We start from the raw sequence: 12,120 nt of genomic DNA on the forward strand, positions 1-12,120 counted from the left end.
ATCTGGACTGAGGAAGACACTAGAATTCTCAGGGGCCTGAGACACAGAGAGCTCCCGGAGGGATGTGTTACTTTCCTAGGGTTACCGTAACAAATTACCACAAAGCAGGTGGCTTAAAACAACCGAAACTTATTCTCTGACAGTTCTGGAGGCCAGAAGTCTGAGGTCAAAGTGTCGGCAGGGTTGGTTCCTTCTGGAGGCTCGGAGGGAGAATCTGTTCCATGCCTCTCTCCTAGCTTCTGGTGGCTGCTGTCAATCCTTGGCATCACTCGGCTTGTAAACGCATGATTCCAATTTCTTTCTTCATCTTTACATAGTGTTTTCCCCTGTGTCTCTGTTTCTGTGTTCTTTCTCTTCTTATGAGGACGCCAGTCATACTGGATTAAGGGCCCGCCCTAATCCAGTGTGACCTCATCTGATCTTTATTACACCTGCAAATACCCGATTTCCAAATAAGGTCACATTTACAGGTTCCGCGGGTCAAGACTTCAACATATCTTTTGCGGGGACACAGTTCAGCTTATAACAAGGGGCAAGGATTCAGTAGTGGAAGGGAGAAAAAGATGAAGGAGAAACCTAGTTCCAAAAGGATAAAAGCATTATGATACCATGCACGTATGAAGTTTAAAGACATGCAAAAGTTATTAGATTGATTATAGATACATGTATTTGTAGTAAAAGGCATACATAGGAGTAATGCATACATATGTAGTATGCAGAAAGGTGTGTATGAGAACAATAAACTTATTTAAGACGGTGGTTAAATGTATGGAAAGAGAGGGAGAATTCAATTGGGGAGAGGTACACTGGGTTTCAATTTCATTTGTAAGCTTACGTTTCTTAAGACGGCTGATGGTTGCATGGGTGTAGCATTCTCTGTACCTTTGTCGAGGTCTGAAATATGTCCTAATTTAAAGAAAATTAAAGGAGGAAATGGGCCTAATATCTGGAACTTCTTTAAGGGAAAAAGGTGAAGTGGTACTTGAGCAGAGCAGAGGACCATAGAAGGGGAGAACCAGGGGTCTGAGGGTAGAAGGCCTTATTTCTATCTTTAGTTAAGGCTGCTTGAGAGCTTGCTAGTTAGCATCAATACCTTCTTCTATTTTCTATGCTAGTGCCTCACGTATCCTAGGGTAGATTAACATTATTTATTTACGTGTGTATCTCCCCAGCTGCCTAACGTGTGAGCTTCTGAATTGTTTGGAACTTAAAGGCTTTTATTTATTTCTCTCTCCTAAAGCACTGTGTTTCCTTCTTCGTAGATGCTTGATAAAGGTCTGTTAAAGTGAAGTTAGTGTAAGGTATCCGCAACCCTTTCCCCTGTCACTGGGGTTGACATTTAAAAATGCATTATCCTGTAGTAACACAGGGTATTCCTTATGGCTAGAACAACAACAGAAAGCGGCACAAGGCCTTTTGTCACCATTGTTTAATGAAGGAACAGTCCAAGTAGAAATTTATCCATGTAGGGTCCCTCGAAAGGCCTCAAATTGGTTTGCTTCTGTATGGTTCATGCCATGCCAGCAGGGTGTGTATGTGTGTATTTCTGTGTTAATACAGTTAATGTATTAACTATAGTTAATATTAAAGGCCTTTACCTGGGCTTAAGAATTTTCGGAGGTTCACTTTATTTATTTATTTATTTATTTATTTATTTATTTATTTATAATTATTTTTTGGCCACGTCGTGTGGCATGCAGGATATCAGATCCCCGACCAGGGTTCGAACCCGTGCCCCCTGCATTGGGAGCGCAGAGTCTTAAGCACTGGGCCGCCAGGGAAGTCCCGGGAGGTTCACTTTCGACAAACGCCTGCACACCTCTTTTTGAGATACGCCTTTTTTGGTGCATGCTGGGAGTCCGTGTCCCTGCCCCTTACCGAGCTCCAGTTCCCTAGGGCCCTGAATTTACTCCCCAGGTGGCCCCATGTCCCAAGCCCCAAGAGGCATGTGTGTTCCTCTTCACTGAGTCTGTGCTTCTGAGAGCTGAGTGGCACTGTCAGTGTTATACTCTCAGGACTGAGAGGTATCTACGAGGTGCTGGCTGTGTATACAGGGAACAGGACACGTGGGCTACGTTACCCACATGTATGCACCTGAAGCCTCTCATGTTGAGGGAGGAAGCTCAGGCTTGCTGCTCTGAGGGTCTGCTGTAGCTCTAACGTATCAGGCTTCTCTGAGTCTCTGAGAGACGGTCCTTAAATCAGGTCAGGGACGAATCCTGCATTTCCTGTTTCTCTGGGTGTTTGTGGGTTTTTCTGTGTCCACACGTATAAAAGATGTTCTCAGTGAGTCCCTCAACCTTGAAAACTTTGTGCTCCTTGTAGGAAAAGACCTGTCTTGTCCCTCTCTGCCTCGTCCAGGAAAGGTTAGGATGTTCTGATATTTTCCTTGCTTATGGCTCCATCATCTGAAAGGATTTGATCGAAAAAATCTCCTTTTATTCCACTACCTGAGAGGTGACCATTGGGAGAAAAACAGAGGGGTAGGGTGGGTGCCGGAGTTGGAAACAGTTTTCTGTACCAGTTAGGGATATTCTAATGACACTAAAGTTAATGATGAAGAATCACTTTTACTCTAAACCACCTATTTTCAGATGCTCATAACTCCAAGGAATACAAATGAGTACACGTTTACAAGTCTAACAGGGCAGGATTCTCAGACAATGGTGTTCTGGGAAATGTGGTATTATCAAGTCCTGTGAATCACATCATATAGTAGGATCTGTTTTGAGGCATAAAATGTACATTTCTTAGAAGTCTGAGCAATGAATTGTGTGTGTTTACAGATAAGGAATTGATATCATCACCAAATCTATGAAGAAAATGAGTTTAAAACGATTCTAAGAGGCACCTAAAAGTTGGCTCTTCCCTCTCTCTCTCTCTCTGTCTCTCTGTCTCATCCAATTAGTTATTTACTCTGCTGCCTTTCTCTCCATTTTCCTGCGTTATTTTAGACCGCATCACTTCCTGACAAATTATGAACTGGTTCATGTATACAGAAGATAATACAGCATATATGTAAGGTATATCATAATAATATAAAAACCTGTGTACCCACCACCAAGCTTGAGAACTAGAACACGGCTAATGCCTTGGAAGCCCACCTGTGCCCTTCCTGCGTCATCCCCTCATTCCTTCCCTGAGGTAACCACGATCCTGAACTTTGTTAATAATTCACTTATTTATACATTCACGGCAGAGGAATGTTCCTTTAAATAATGTTATTTCTTGTCCATTTTGGATTTTATGTGAATGTAATTATACTAGATGTATTACTTGCCTTACTCTTTCTCCCCCCCCCCCAATTTTGTGTTTGTGAGATTTATCCATGTTGATGTGTGCAACTGTAGTAATCAGTTTTCATTGCCGTATAGTTATCCATCGTATGAAAATTCCACAGGGTGTCTATTTCCTGTTGATGGACATGTGGGTTGTTTCCAGTTTTATGCTTTTGCAAATTATCTTGCGACGAATTTTCTCACTCATATCCCCCTATGCCCACATGCAAGAGTTTCTGTAGTTTCTCAGTTGAGGGCAATTTTACGCACTGCCCCCTCCGCCCCAACCAGGGTGACATTTGATAACGTCTGGAAACATTTTGGTTGTCATAACTGAGGGTGTGCTACTGGCATCTAGTGGGTGGAGGCCAAGGATACTGCTAAACATCCTACAATGCACAGGACAGTCCTCTACAACCCAGAATTGTCTTTCCAAAATGTCAACAGCTGAGTAACCCTGATCTAGAGTATAGGCCTAGGCATGAAATTTCTGGGTCGTAGGGTCTGCCCAAGTTCAACCTTACTGGTAACACCAATTATCTTTCAAAACAGTTGTACTAGTTCATACTCCCAACAGCAGAGGATGAGATTTCTATTGGCTCCACATTCTTGCCAACTCTTAGTATCATTACCTTCATTACTTCTTGCCTGAACTTTGCCCTAGTCTCCTAACCTTCTCCTACCTCCATGTCTTTCCCCACAGATACATGCTTCATATACTTGCTAAGTTAACCTTCCTAAAACCCAACTCTGGCCATGCCAAATTCCTGTAAGAAAATTTTGATGACTCTACTGCATACACAATAAACTTGGCATTTAAGACGCACACAAAAGGGCCCACTAGCTCTGTAGACCTAGTAATACCAACTTATTAGGTGGTATTCAAATAAGCCGTGCCCTTTCTCTGCTCTCTGCAGCATGTGTGTTGTTGAACACTTACCCTTTCTTAAGTCAGTTCTACATTCATTTCTAGGTCCATTAATTCAGCCAGTTATTAAATCTTTTAAATTTACTGAGTATTTGTCTTTCTCTGTCTCACTTGTTTCCCTTAACATAATACCCTGCAAGTCCATCCATGTTGCTGCCGATGGCAAAATTCTTTTTTTATGGCTGATTAGTATTCCTTTGTATATATACATCACATCTTCTTTGTCCATTCATCTGTTGACGGACACAGATTGCTTCCATACGCTGGCAATTATAAATGACCATGCTATGAACATTGGGGTGCATGCATCTTTTTGAATTCGTGTTTTTCTTTTTTACAGATATATGCTCAGGAGTGGAATTGCTGGGTCGTATGGTAGATCTATTTTTAGTTTTCTGAGAAATATCCATACTGTTTTCCACAGTGGCTGCACCAATTTACAGTCCCACCAACAGTGTAGGATGGTTGCCTTTTCTCCACGTCCTCTCCAAAATTTGTTACGTGTGTCCTTTTGTGAGGTGATGTCTCATTGTGGTTTTGATTTGCATTTCCCCGACGATTAGTGATGTTGAACATGTGTGCATGTGCCCATTGGCCATCTGCGTTTCCCCAGAGACAGGAGTGGAGACTTCATTATTAAGGCTACAAGAAGCCATCATGGGGGTCTAATCTGGGATGTAATTTGTGTTTTAGAAATGTCACTCTGAAAGCAATGTGAAGAAAGGTCAGCGAGGAGGAAGAATGGAGTGCTCATTATAGGAGTGATTTATGTGAGAGATGCTGAAGTTCTAGACTAAGGTAGGGGTATTGAAAGCACATGAAGAAGTGTGTAGAACTGAAAGGCAACAGTTGATTGGCTATGGGTGATAACTGGATGTGGAGATACGGAAGGTGTTGTAAGCGTAGAAGAATAAGCGGTGGTAGATGTATTGACAACTTAGTATGCCTGAGTGTGATCAGGAAAAGAAGGAAAAGAGGAGAAACCCCAGGGAATTCCCTGGTGGTCCAGTGGTTAGGACTCGACAGTGGCCCGTGGCCCGGGTTCGATCCCTGTTCTGGGAACTACGATCCCAGCAAGCTGCGCGGCACGGCCAGGAAAAAAAAAAAAAAAGAAACCCGAAACCAAATCAATGGTGACACGAGGGAGAGATAGAAGAGGGAGAGTGCAGATGGGCAAAAACCAGAGAGGCCAAGGAATAGGAGGGCTCAGTGAGATAAAAGAACACGTGTAGAGAGAGTAGAAGAATGAGAGAGCAGCATGGCTAGGCGCTTGCGGTCCAAGACTGGGATATTTTCATTTTAGAAGTGAGAGGTAGAGTAGTTTAGGGTAAAGAATAAACCAAAGTGTGTCCCCACCCCTCCCCGCCCATATACACTGCAGATGCTTGGACAAAATGATCGGAAATGACCTTTTCATTTTTGACAAGCAAGTATTGTCTCTACGAGGATGCCTGAGTGACCAGAGACAAGGGGTGCAGGATTAAGAGCAGTAGGGCTGGGCTCAGCTGACCCACTGCTGTTGTGATGGTTAGTTATAGAGGGATCCCCCACGTAAGTATGTGGCTTAGTTCTATGTGGATCCGCCCCGTAAGTGAGAAGAAAGCACTTACTGCAATAGAAGGAAAAAGAGGGGGAAAGGAGAGGGGAAACGAAGGTGTGAAGATGCTCTGCTGGTGAAGAGAAGGAAGGAAATTAAGAGAAACATTTAAAAAACGTGTGATTCTAAAATGGTTGAAAAGAAAAAGTGGGGTGCTTGAGAAGGGGTCGAGGTGGGGTAAAGAGTTCAGTTTTTAGCTGTACAAAACACTCAGCCACCCCAGGAAGTTCCATGCAACTAAAGCTTTGCAATATGCTGGGCACAAGCAGTCCCAGCTCTTCTCACCAAATACTGAAGGAAAGGGGAAGGGGGAGAATGTTTGTTTGAATATTCTAGTTGACCAAGAGTGAACCTGAAATCCATTTTGATTTCAACACTTTTAAATGGCATGCCTCACGAGGTCCAGCGCTGGTGAATATGACTGAGGTTTATCTGTTCATTGCCCATCTGGCTTATGTGCTCTGAAGAAGCCTCTTTCTGACCTTGCTTCATCAAGGTACCAAGATGGGAAGGACGAAGGGTAGTGAATGAGTGGAAGCATTTCCTCTTTCTCTGAGATATTTCTATTCTATGTGGCAATGTTCAGGGTAGCGGAAAGAAGAGAAGGCCTCTAGCAAAAATGTAAGGCTTTTTTCCCCCACATGCTGGGGCCAGAATGCTGGAGCATTACAGTGGCCTGCTCTCCAGGGGCTCACTGCCTTGAAGATCCGATACACTGACCGTTGCCTTCTTTTCCCCTTCAATGCTGTCAGCCAAGAACCCTCACTTCAACTGTGCATCCCTTAGCTATGGGAGGGGGGCTCCTGGAGCCCAATTTCTGTCCTGATGACGGGCCAGAGCCGGGCCACGACATGCACAGGTTGAACCTCCTCTATCCCTTCCAGAGGACAGGCGCTCTGGTTGACTGGAGGCCCGAGGGTCTGGGAATGACCACCAGTCAACTATGTCCTGATTCCTCAGAGGTGTCCAGATCTTTCAAACTGCAGATTCAGCCCGGGCGGTCAAATTACTCCTTTCACCACAAAAAGCAAACTCTTGGGCATACGCTGTTTCAAGTGAAAAGCACATTTTGCGTTTTTGCAGAGGGGAGGCGCAGGGCGGGGTGCCCCACGCCGCCGACCCCAGGCCCAGCTCTCCAGCTGCCAGGGAGCTGGAGCTGGGGCTGACCAAGGAATGACTGCGGACGCCAGAAGGAGCAGAGGGCTGGGCGGCGCACAGGCTGCGGTAGGAGGCGGGACCGCGCATCTCGTTCAATGGGTCCCGGCGCCTGCCGGATTGGCTAAGCTCGCTTGCCGTCGGGGTGGGCGGAGCCAGTTGTGCGCCGGGCTTGGGGCCCGCCCAGCGGCAGCCGGACGTGCTTCAGACCCCGCGCTCTGGGCAGCGGCTGGGTGCGTGGTCCGGTTGCTGCGTGGAGTGAAGCTGCTGGGCTGCTGCTCTTCTTGCCGCTCCCTGGCTCAGGGCCGCTGGTCGACCCCCACCCTCCCCACTCCCCTTGGCCTCGATGTTCTCACCTTACAGGTGGCTCTTGGCCGAAGCACGAGGTCCGCGCCCCGCTCCTCTTGGTTATCCCGCTCCCCCCCCCCCCCACCTCGTCTCTCTTCCTCCCGGTCCGCAGCGGTCTCCAGGGTTCTCCGACGGTCGGAGCTCTGGCGTCCCGACATGCGGCGGGCCGCTGTGCTCCTGCTGCTCATCAGGACCCGGCCCTTGGAGGGCGACGACCCGAAACCCAGCTGGAAATTCCGCTTTGATTTCTAACCTCTCCTCGTCTGATGTTCCTGACGTCGTTCTGGACTTCTTCGATTGGTAAGCGGGGTCGGCAGGCTGCCATGAGCTGGGAGGGCGGTGGGTGAGTGGGCGACCTCTTAGAAGGAGACGGCTGGAGCCGATGTGGGCCTGCGCTTTTGAACCGCTGCCCACGCGCGCTGCCTGCTGGCCAGTCCCTAGAGGAGTTGGTGGTGGGGATGGGGACGACCAGCTGCGATGGAGCCCCCTTGCTTCAGCCCCTCTGTTGCTGTGGTGCCTAATAGCGCTGAAGTGGCGGGGTTCGGGGAACTACCGCCCCAGGGTCCACCCCTCCATCTCCAGGGACTGAGTTCTCCTCAGCCAGGTATACTGGCCCCTGTGTGTGAGTGCGCGGGGAGGGGGTGATGGTGCGGTGAGGGCTAAAGGCAGTATTCTGTGCTGAGCTGACGGCTGGTAAAACTGGGAGGGCCTCGACCGGCCTAATCCCAGATTCCGCTCCCCACTCTGCTCCGCCAGATAGGGTCCTCTAGCAACAACGCTTCTTATTAAATGCACCAGATGCATTCCTGCTTATTATCCCTGAATAGTGTTTCCTTGTCAGCCAGCAGAACGATTCAAGCAAGCCAATCACATCCTTGCTTAGGAACCAGGGGGTACCTCACCCTCGTGATACTGCAAAGCCCGCTTCCCCCAGACCCTTCTGGTTCACGCTGTTCCAGAATGCAACCCCCATGTGTCCTGCATGGCCTGCGATGTCCTCCTCTCCTGGGCTGCCCAAGAGGTGGGTCACTGGGCCTCCGACCCTGTCCCCATAACCACCCAGAAGGTCTGGACCACTCATGATTAGATGGAGATAAAACCCACAGCTGTAAATTTGCACTGCTAGAAATCTAAAATATTCTGAGGGAATTTGTACAGAGAGAAAAGACAAAATAATAATAATTCCATGCAGCGCAAGTGGCAGCACCCTAGCAGAAGATGTTTTCAGTCCACCCACCTCTGGCTTGGGGGCCCAGCAATCTTCTGCTGTGCCACTCTGTTGCCTATGCCTGTGTTGCAGTGAAAATCCTGATCATCCTAATGATAGGGAAGAGCAACCATGGCACTTTTGTGACACGGTGATGAAATTAAACCCAACTTAAGCCAGAGTCCTTAAAACTTATTAAGCAACCATTGCCATAGGGGAGGCCCCTAACCCTAATGAAACTGATTTGATGCTGTCTGAAGGAAGAAATCTATAAATATGAGCAGATTAGAGAGGACACCCCCTCACACACACACACACAAAGTACATCCAGTGACAAACGAGCAAGCAAAAAGAATCAGAGAGAATGAAATTAGAAAACTTCAATACAGAGGGAGGCAACAATTAAATCGATACAAAGGTGCACAATTTAATCCAGTTGGAAATCTAGAATTTGCTAAAAGAATTTATACCTGGTAAGACCTTTGTCCTTGGCAGACATCTGTCTTCTCACTGTGTCCTCACATGGCCTTTTCTTTGTTCAGTGTGGGGAGACAGAGAGCTCTGTGGCATCTGTTCCTTTTCTTATAAGGATACCCCCCCTATTGGATTAGAGCTCCAAGCTTATGACCTCGTTTAACCTTGAAGGCCATATCTCCAAATATAGTCACATTGGGGGTTAGGGCTTCAACATACCAATTTGGGGGGAACAGAATTCAGTCCATAACATTTTTTTTTTTTTTTTACTTTTGGCTGTGTTGGGTCTTCGTTGCTGCACGCGGGCTTTCTCTAGTTGCGGCGAATGGGGGCTCCTCTTCGTTGAGGTACACGGGCTTCTCACCGTGGTGGCGTCTCTTGTTGTGGGGCATGGGCTCTAGGTGCGCGGGCTTCAGTAGTTGTGGCCCACGGGCTCAGTAGTTGTGGTTTGCGGGCTCTAGAACTCAGGCTCAGTAGTTGTGGCGCACAGGCTTGCTCCGCGGCACGTGGGATCTTCCCAGACCAGGGCTTGAACCCGTGTCCCCTGCATTGGCAGGCAGATTCTCAACCACTGCGCCACCAGGGAAGCCCTATATATTTTATATATAGTAGTTTATATCTGCTAATCACAAACTCCTAATTTATCCCTTCCCCACCCCCTTTCCCCTTTGGTAAACATAAGTTTGTTTTCTATGTCTGTGAGTCTGTTTCTGTTTTGTAAATATCAATAAGTTCATTTGTATCATTTTGTATTAGATTCCACATGTAAGTGATATCATATGATACTTGTTGTGGCTCACGGGCTCTAGAGCACGGGCTCAGTAGTTGTGGCGCACGGGCTTAGTTGTTCTGGATCTTCCCAGACCAGGGCTCGAACCCGTGTCCCCTGCGTTGGCAGGTGGATTCTTAACCACTGCGCCATCAGGGAAGCCCTCAGATGAATTCTTAAGAAGAATTCATTTATATGTCTTTTATATATATATGATATGTTCTTGATCCTTTCATCTGCCCAAAACACTTAGGTTGTCTCCATTCCTTGGCTATTGTGAATAATGCTGCAATGAGCATAAGAGAGCAGAGCAGAAATCACCTCCTTTGGATCTGTTTTCAGGAGTGGGATTGCTGGCTGATCTGCTAGTTCTATTTTCAATCTTTTGAGGAACCTCCATACCGTTGTCCATAGTGGCCGCACCATTTTACTTTCCCACCAACAGGGCACGAGGGTTCCCTTTTTACCACACTCTTGCCAACACTTGCTATCTCTTGTCCTTTTGAAAATAGCCATCCTAATAGGTGTGATGTCTTAATTACAGTTTGATTTGCATTTCCCTCAGGGTTAGTGATGTTGAACACATTTTCCTATACCTATTGGCCAGTTGTATGTCTTCTTTGGAAAAATGTATATTCAGACTGTGTACCCTTTTATTAATTATTTGTTGGTTTTGTGTTTGTTTTTTTGTTTTTTTTTTTGATGTTGAGTTGATTGAATTCCTTATATATTTTGCATATTATCCCCTCAACAGATAACATGATTTGCAAATGTTTTCTTCTGCTTCATAGGTCAGTTGCCTTTTCATTTTGTCGATTGTTTCCTTTGCTGTGCAGAAGCTTTTTAGTTTGATGTAGTCCACTTGTTTATTTTGTTTTTGTTGCCTTTGTTTTGGTGTCAGTTCAAAAAAAAATCATTGCCATAACCTATGTCAAGGAGCTTACCCCTGTGTTTTCCTCTAGGAGTTTTACAGATTCAGGCCTTACGTTTAAGTCTTTAATCCATTTGGAGTTCATTTTGGGGTATGGTGTAAGATAAGGGTCCAATATAGTATCTTTGCATGTGGATATCCAGTTTTCCCAGCACCATTTATTGAAGAGACTCTCCTGTCCTCGTTGTGTGTTCTTGTCAAATAGTTGAGCATATATGTGTGGGTTGATTTCTGGGCTCTATATTTTGTTCCATTGGTCTATGTCTATATCTGTTCTTATGCCAGTACCATGCTGTTTTGATTACTATACCTTTGTAAAATAATGAAATCAGGAAGCATGATGCCTCCAGGTTTAGGTTTGTTATTTGGGGGGTGGTTCATCAAAGGGTACAAATGATCAGTTATAAGATAAATACATTCTAGGGATCTAATGTACAGCATGCTGATATAATTTAAGATGTTGTGTGGTATGCTGGAGACTTGCTGAGACAGTAGATCTTAGTTTTATCCCACACACCACCCCCCAAAAACCTTTAGCTATGTGAGGTGATAGATGTATTAATCAGTTTCACTGTGGTAATCATTTAACAATGTATACATACATCAAGCATCACACTGTTCACCGTGAATATAGAAATTTTATTTGTAAATTATACTTCCATAAAGTTGGAGGGGATGGGAGGAATGTGTGTCCTGTTCACATGGAAAAAATTAATTACTCTAAACTGTCAGAGGTAAAGCACAGGATTTGGGTTACTAGAAGAATACATTTTAAGTCAACTGTCTTCAATAAACTCAATGAGCGAAAGGAAACAATGATCAAAGAACTAGGAAACAATGAGAAAGATGTATCACAAAGAGACAGATATTATAAATAGGGACAAAATAAAAGTTCTTCGGCTGCAAAGCACAGTAAGTGAAATGAAAAATTAATAAAAGATGTCCAACAGCAAATTTGACCAGGAGAAAAAGAATCAGCGAGTTTTAAAAGGTTAGTTGAACTATCCAGTCTCTGGAAAGGAAAAGAGGAGCAGAAAAGCAAAGAATGAAGAATAATGAGCAAAGCCTATGAGACTTATGTGCATCAGCAAGCTTATCAATGTACACATAATGACACTTGCAGAGGCAGAGGAGAGAGAGAAAGGGGCAGGAAATCATTGAAGAAATGATGCCTGAAAACCTCCAAACTCGGAGGAAAGACATGACTCTACACACCCAAGAAGTTCCACAAACTCCAAGCAGGATAAAATCAGAGATCCCCACCTAGGCACACCATGCTCAAATTATCAAAAGTCAAAGACAAAGAGTGAACCTTGAAAACAGCAATAGAAACAACTCCTCACCTACAAGTATTCCTCAGTAAGATTTGTGCCCATTTCTCTACAGAAACCATAGAGGACAGCTGGCATTGGAATGACATATTAAAAGCGTAG

The 12,120-nt window shown here is 45.4% G+C and overlaps 1 long non-coding RNA gene across 1 annotated transcript; it reads left to right on the plus strand.

Annotated features, from left to right (window-relative positions):
• The first annotated feature begins 1,648 nt into the window (after positions 1-1,648).
• LOC309622372 lies at positions 1,649-11,441 on the plus strand. Its single transcript, XR_014240775.1, has 2 exons — positions 1,649-7,606; positions 8,148-11,441. It is a non-coding gene; the product is annotated as an uncharacterized lncRNA (long non-coding RNA).
• The last annotated feature ends 679 nt before the right edge of the window (positions 11,442-12,120 follow it).

The sequence above is a fragment of the Balaenoptera borealis genome (genome assembly GCF_965194805.1).
Source record: "Balaenoptera borealis genome assembly, contig: HAP1_SCAFFOLD_2310, whole genome shotgun sequence".
NCBI classification, from domain to species: Eukaryota; Metazoa; Chordata; class Mammalia; order Artiodactyla; family Balaenopteridae; genus Balaenoptera; species Balaenoptera borealis.